Below are 6626 nucleotides of genomic sequence, written 5' to 3' on the forward strand. Positions count from 1 at the left end.
ATTTATTATGTTGCACCGGAGAGTGTCGCTATTCTGCCGTGTACCTTCTTTTCGAGTTTCCATTACTCTTATCTTGATTGTGGCCGTTGTAGTTCGGCACTGGCCTACTATCCCACTGAGGTCCATTATTGCGACGGTTGTTATTTTGTTCACGCTGTCGGCGGTTCTCCCGCGCATGTTCCTCTTGAAATGCGAATTCCAGTTCGCGCAAAATGCCCTTAAATACCTCAGTATCGCTACCACAACAACCGGCAAATGATTGTTGATACGAGATGGGAAGTTTCATGTAACATAATCTGATGATTTCCGCACCGCTACATGGGTTGTCTAGGTACTGGTTCCTTTTTATCATATTTTCAAAACATTTGACCGGACTCCGGTACCCTGCCCCGCCCATATCTCTGGACATCATAATTTCTTGTTTGATCCTTTCTTGGGTTTCTTTAGACCAATACTTGCCTAAGAAGGCATTTTTGAATTATTCGAACGAGACGCTCGTCTTCGCTACATTTCCCATGTACTCAGCGGTCGCGCCCTCCATATGGGAGCACACAAAATCCAGCTGGTACATCAATGGCCAGTGTGGGGGCAAAGATAACTCGAATTGTCCCATAAAAGTTTTTGGATGCAAGCTATTACCTTCGTCCTTGTAGTGATGGAACTTTCGGACTGGTACAAAATGCTTGTAGTCAAACCGGTCATCATTCCAGTTATCATTTCGCCCGTTCTTACGATTCGTATGAACTTCGGGACGTGGACTAATTCGTTCCGACACGCTATCGTCATCTCTCCCCCTCTGTATGTTCGACAGTTGTTCGGTACATCTAATCAGTCGACAGCGATTGTGCTCACTGGACAGCTGCGCGCTGTCCGTGTTTACCTCGGTCGTTGCCTCAGAGCTGTGAATGAAGGCGTGGCTCCCGTTGCTTATAGTGTCAACTTTGTCACACCGTGAAGCGGTTATCTGTGTTCCGGCAAGTGACGGTTCAGTCGACGCAGTAATTACACCCTTCTCCTTTCCTAATGTCTCTGTAATGAGACGTTTTACCTCGTCCTCTAAGTTTCTTTTTAATATCGCCACATCCTCTTTCAACATCTCGTTAGGCCCCATGTCCGGTTGCTCTTGTTGCTTTTCTTCGACACGTTTTATCCGGCTTTGTAGCCTTGATAACATGACCTTTCCTACTTTTGCCGTGCTTTGCGTGAAGTCCCGAGTTTCTCTCGCTATTTTCCTTGCACCTTTCGCAATTAATTTGGCTTCAATTGCCGTTCGTTTGATGATGGCAATCTCTTTCTCTATTTTGACGCCGAGATTCTTTACCTCCTCTTTTACTTCTCTATGAACTTCTATGAGCCTATAGTTCAGTTCCGAATTCGCCTTTTTAATTTCGGCATTAAGGTTGGCACTCTGCTCTAAGTTCACCGTTTGCATCTGTTGCAACAGGTCAGTAATATTTTTGAGAGTAGCCGCATTTTGATCCTCGTTCTTTTGTGGTTGAAAATGCGACTCTTCCCCTCTGTTCTGAGGAACCCTTCGATATCTAGACAAGTACCGTCTGCGCGCCCCCGTCGGATCACTTGTGAATGAATCGTTTGATAATGGTCGGACACCGTTTTGTTCCGACACACTCTGGCTTCCTAGGCTGGATCTTCCATACTTATGGATTAATCCTGTACTCCCTGCGTCCTCTGAGACCTCAGTATCACTGCCTGAATCAACGTCCTTGCTATTCAGCGGACTAAACCGGTTGTGATACCCAATTTCACGAAGTTCCAACTCGCCCTCGTCACGATCATCGGTAGAGCTTTCCCTACTGTCACCCATGTTCTCCCGAGTAACAATCTGATTATATTCTGCCGTTGTCTTGGCTTTTCTCCTCGTTATCATTTGCACTTTTATGTTACACGAAAACTCAAAACCCAAGTACTACTTACACTCAATAATTAGATAACGCAGACCATATATCAGGACACAAATTGATACACTGGGTGTGTGCAGTGACCCGACAAATAGTTCATGAAGCATTCTCCAAAAGGTCTAGTACCAATGACTGTGTTCTGTGTGCTCAGCATCGGCTGATTACGGCACTGCACATCATAAATACTCCAACAAATCACAAATATAATGCATAGGCACCTATAAATGTCAATTTGAAAGGACAGCACATGAAAAAGACAATGTAACTTATTGTAACTAATGCTACCCGTTTTTCAATTAACAAAATGGCTCTGAGCACTATGGGACTTAACTTCTGAGGTCATCAGTCCCCTAGAACTTAGAACTACTTAAACCTAACTAATTAAGGACATCACACACATCCATGTCCGAGGCAGGATTCGACCCTGCGACCATAGCGGTCACGCGGTTACAGACTGAAGCGCCTAGAACCGCACAGCCACACCGGCCGGCTTCAATTAACAATGGCTAAGCAAGGCAAAAAGGCTAGTATTAATGATTGTGTTCTGAGTGCTCAGCATCGGCTGATTACTGCACTGCACATCATAAGTACGCCAATAAATCACAAATACAATGTACAGGCACCTATAAACGTCAATTTGAAAGCACAGCACATGAAGAAGACAGTGTAGCTTATTATAACTAATGCTACACGTTGTTTTTCAATAGAAAATGGCTAAGCAATGCATCACGTGGAAAAATTTCCTTTTTCAAGACTACTTCCTGGCAAATCCCGAAGTATCGTATCCTGGCATGGGTCAGCCATATGTAACACCCCACCCATCACTTATCTGGTTTTGGTGTGTGTTCACCCCAGGTAATTGACTAACAGATCAACAGAGAGTGCAAAACTGCCACAATGTCGGATAATGCAAAGAAAGTAATAAGGCCCTGTGACTCCTGATTGAACTGCGGTGGCAGTGTTAACATTGATTCAGAATTGATCCCTTTTAATTAAAAAGGGGTGCACATTGATGTTATATTCAGCTATTGAACACCAGATGCAAATGTTGAACATAAAATTAATTAAGAAAGTGACTTGGAATTTCAACTACTTGATTGAAAACAGATGCAGTCGATTAACACAGATTTATTTTAACTCACGACCTTCAATCATCACATTACATAACTCTCCTAACAGGCAGTGGTAATAAATTGCGTTTGCGTGGTGTAAAGCGCGATAAATCGAAAGTAATTCCTATCGACTGACCCAGGCATAATGCGAAGTGCGAGAAGAATTCTACAATACACGGCCCATGAAAACCTCGTGGAAGCTTTGTCGATGTGATCCAACAAATTAATCAGTGGCCGGAGCGGGCGCAATATCACCGAATTCAGCATGGCGAAGCGGCGTCATTGTGTGGACGTCGGCCGACCTCGTGGTGCTGCAAGGCTGCGCTCGTCTATTCACTCCTGGCTGTCTTGCTCAGTACATAGCTGAACCAAAACTTTCTATATCCAAGCTCAATTGTTCCATTTGCTAAGTCCTAAACTGCAGAGATGCTCACTCTTTCTCAGGCAAGCTGAGTAAAGAACGCCACGTCCGCACTCTAGGCAAGCTGGGAACAGAAAACCTCTACGGAGACTTCTCCCAGTCTGCTCTTCGCCTCGGTTTCCCCTCCAGCAAAATCACTTACGCCAATTGCAGTGCAAGTCGCGTTAATTATGCGTCGCTCCCCAGCGCCGACCAATGCCTGCTCTGGGAAGTGAACAAATTCCCACAAAATTTGCCTTCCTCTCAACTTCTGTTATTTAGCTCCTCCCAGGCCACCCATTAAGGTTAGCGCCTGCACAAACACCAATTTTTCCGGAATTCTGACTCCCAGGAGAGTACTTCAAATTCCTCAGTCGTATGTTCCCATCAGAGGCCGGCGTATTTCATTCTGTTGCTCTTCACCTGATTTACTTCAGACTCTCCAGACTGTGAATTCAGCGTGAAGTTGCTATAGTCACGAACACGCATATTTTGACCTCTGTTGACTGCTCCACTGCAGCTTTCCGTGGCTTTCTCGCATGTTTCCCTGAAAACGGGACGACGGACATTTATCAACAGGCATACAAGTTCTCTGTCTGCTTCCTGGTACACCAGCATGGGGTCAGGGTCAATCACCCATGCTGTCACTCATCTTAAGGCGGCTGGAGGCCGCACCGCGTTACCGCTTTCTCAGAGCTTGAGGCACCCTAAGCTGCCTATTGTCGCTACCCTTTGCTGTTCCCCAGCCGGCCACGATCAACTCTAAATACTTCCTTGGGGTAAACTAGCGTCCAGTAAATCGACTCGTTTCCACAAAGTTTTCATGTCGTGTGAATTACTTTAAAACCATGACCTGACATTAATTATTCCAATACGTCCATACTATACCCTCTACAAGATGCATTGTGCCTTGTCAGAAATTTTGTTCAGCCCTACTGTTCGCTCAACGTGAGTTAGGTGATCCTTAGTGACTTCATGTAAGGGGCATAGTTCTTGCCATCTTACATCTTTATTGCCCCTGCAGAATGCGGCTGAGAATTGTCTTGAAGAAGAAAATGCACGACAGTTATGTAATGTTGGCTGCATAGCTTCAGGCGAAATTTCTCACCACGCCCTCGTACGTGGTGGGAGACACTATTGTTCTAGATATCGTTATGTGCTCCCTGTGTGCTCAGAACTAAAAAGAACGACGTAACGCAATCGACGGGCATACTAGAGACACTGCCCAACATACCTGTGCAAAACTTCATCGGATTTTCACTGTGGTTTCCATTTCGCGACCGATCGTCCCTTACTTTCCGAATAACCCTCGTATAAGCGCCGCGCCACCTAGCCGAGCCCCGAGTTGAAGTCGAGCCGACCTACGAACACTACAGCAGTGACTTAGAAACTGTATTGGTTCAATTGTATTACGTATTGAATATACTGAAGAGCTAGCTTATGTTTGTCTGTCGCCCCTTGCTTGCAACACGTCTGTATCTCATAAAGTTTAGAATTGTAATCGTTTCCTTTCGTAATAAACTCCATTAATTCGATTTTCTTGAACTGTTGTCTAGCAGCTTTCCTATGCACCCCATATTAGACGAGTAGGCAGAATGCAACATTGGCGACGAGGTGTAGCACGACCTACGAGCCGACAGCCACCACTGCCTACCTGTTTTGACTTTTCGCAGGCTATTGTTTTGCTGGCGCCTTAATTCTCTCTTGTCTTTTCTCTGCAAGGGTGTTTACTCGCTTTAACATTCTCTTATCGTGTTGTTGCTACTCAGTGTTTACAGGAGGGCATTGCAGAAATTTTCTTTGCTTTTGTATTTATTTTTCTTGCTTGCCTTGTCTGTTTATTGCATTTGTCTCTTCCAACATGCACACCCTACCACAGCTGCAAGCGTTACATGCAACGTATCTAATGTAGATGTTTCAGTTTCACACGTAGCAAATATCCTCGCTGATAAACACAGTACAGCAGCTCCTGGCGAGCAAAACTACTAACGCAGCACAAGCAACACCTACAGGAGCTCCAAGTGCTACACCGCCTTTTCTCTAGTTTCAGGGACAAGAAGAGGAATGGCTTGAGTGATTGCAACAGTTTGAAGTCCACGTTATTGCTCACAACATACCAGGTACTGTGAAATTGCCTTATCTAATGTCCCCAGTAGGAAGTGCAGTGTTCCACTTCATTCAAAAACTCTTTCCTAACGCCACTCCGAGTGACCAGGTTGTGGATTCGCTAAAGAACTATTATGACCAATACGTGAACGTGGTAGTGGCTAGGTACCAATTCTTCAATTGTAAGAAACGGTCAGAACAAACTTATCACGAGTGGGTAACAGATTTGCAGGGTATGACGAGGAAATGCAAATTCAAATATGCTTGCAGTTACAATGTAACTGATGTCAACCTCAGAGAACAGATTTTGAAACAGTCCAATCCATCATTTCTGCAAATAGTCCAAATACTAGATCAGTACGATTCAGGTGCCCATTCGGCCGACAAATTTGAGCAGCCAGCAGTTTGTGGGGTTGATTCGTACCCTACTAGCGACCGGCCCATTAAGCAATGGCTTGTGCGTGCCATGCCGAATAAACTATTTTCCACGTCGCGTAAGCAGCTCGCTAAACAGGCGGCTACACCGGCGAACAGAATTAAGTCATGCCCTCGGTGTTATTAATGGCACAAACGCCAAGATTGCCCCTCCTGACAAGCACAGTGTTACGCTTGTGGCAAGAAGGGACATGTACAGTGGTGGTGGTGGTAGTTAGTGTTTAACGTCCCGTCGACAACGAGGTCATTAGAGACGGAGCGCAAGCTCGGGTTAGGGAAGGATTGGGAAGGAAATCGGCCGTGCCCTTTCAAAGGAACCATCCTGGCATTTGCCTGAAACGATTTAGGGAAATCACGGAAAACCTAAATCAGGATGGCAGGAGACGGGATTGAACCGTCGTCCTCCCGAATGCGAGTCCAGTGTGCTAACCACTGCGCCACCTCGCTCGGTGGGACATGTACAGTCCGTATATTTGCAATGGAACAAACATTAGACTTCTTTGGCCCACTCACAAAAATCTAGTCACAAGGCCCATGTCATAAATGCAGTATATTCACTGCTGCAAGAATTAGCAAAACTAGCAAGAAAACTGTTTCTTCAGTGCTATGCCAGTCCGACAAACTTTTTGTTAGTCTCCCCATGCCTGTCTAGTA

The 6626-nt window shown here is 45.3% G+C and overlaps 1 non-coding gene across 1 annotated transcript; it reads right to left on the reverse strand.

Moving 5' to 3' along the window:
• Positions 1 to 6346: 6346 nt before the first annotated feature.
• Positions 6347 to 6419, reverse strand: Trnaa-cgc. The gene has a single exon. It is a non-coding gene; the product is annotated as a tRNA-Ala (tRNA).
• Positions 6420 to 6626: the final 207 nt, after the last annotated feature.

The sequence above is a fragment of the Schistocerca piceifrons genome, chromosome X (genome assembly GCF_021461385.2).
Source record: "Schistocerca piceifrons isolate TAMUIC-IGC-003096 chromosome X, iqSchPice1.1, whole genome shotgun sequence".
NCBI lineage: Eukaryota > Metazoa > Arthropoda > Insecta > Orthoptera > Acrididae > Schistocerca > Schistocerca piceifrons.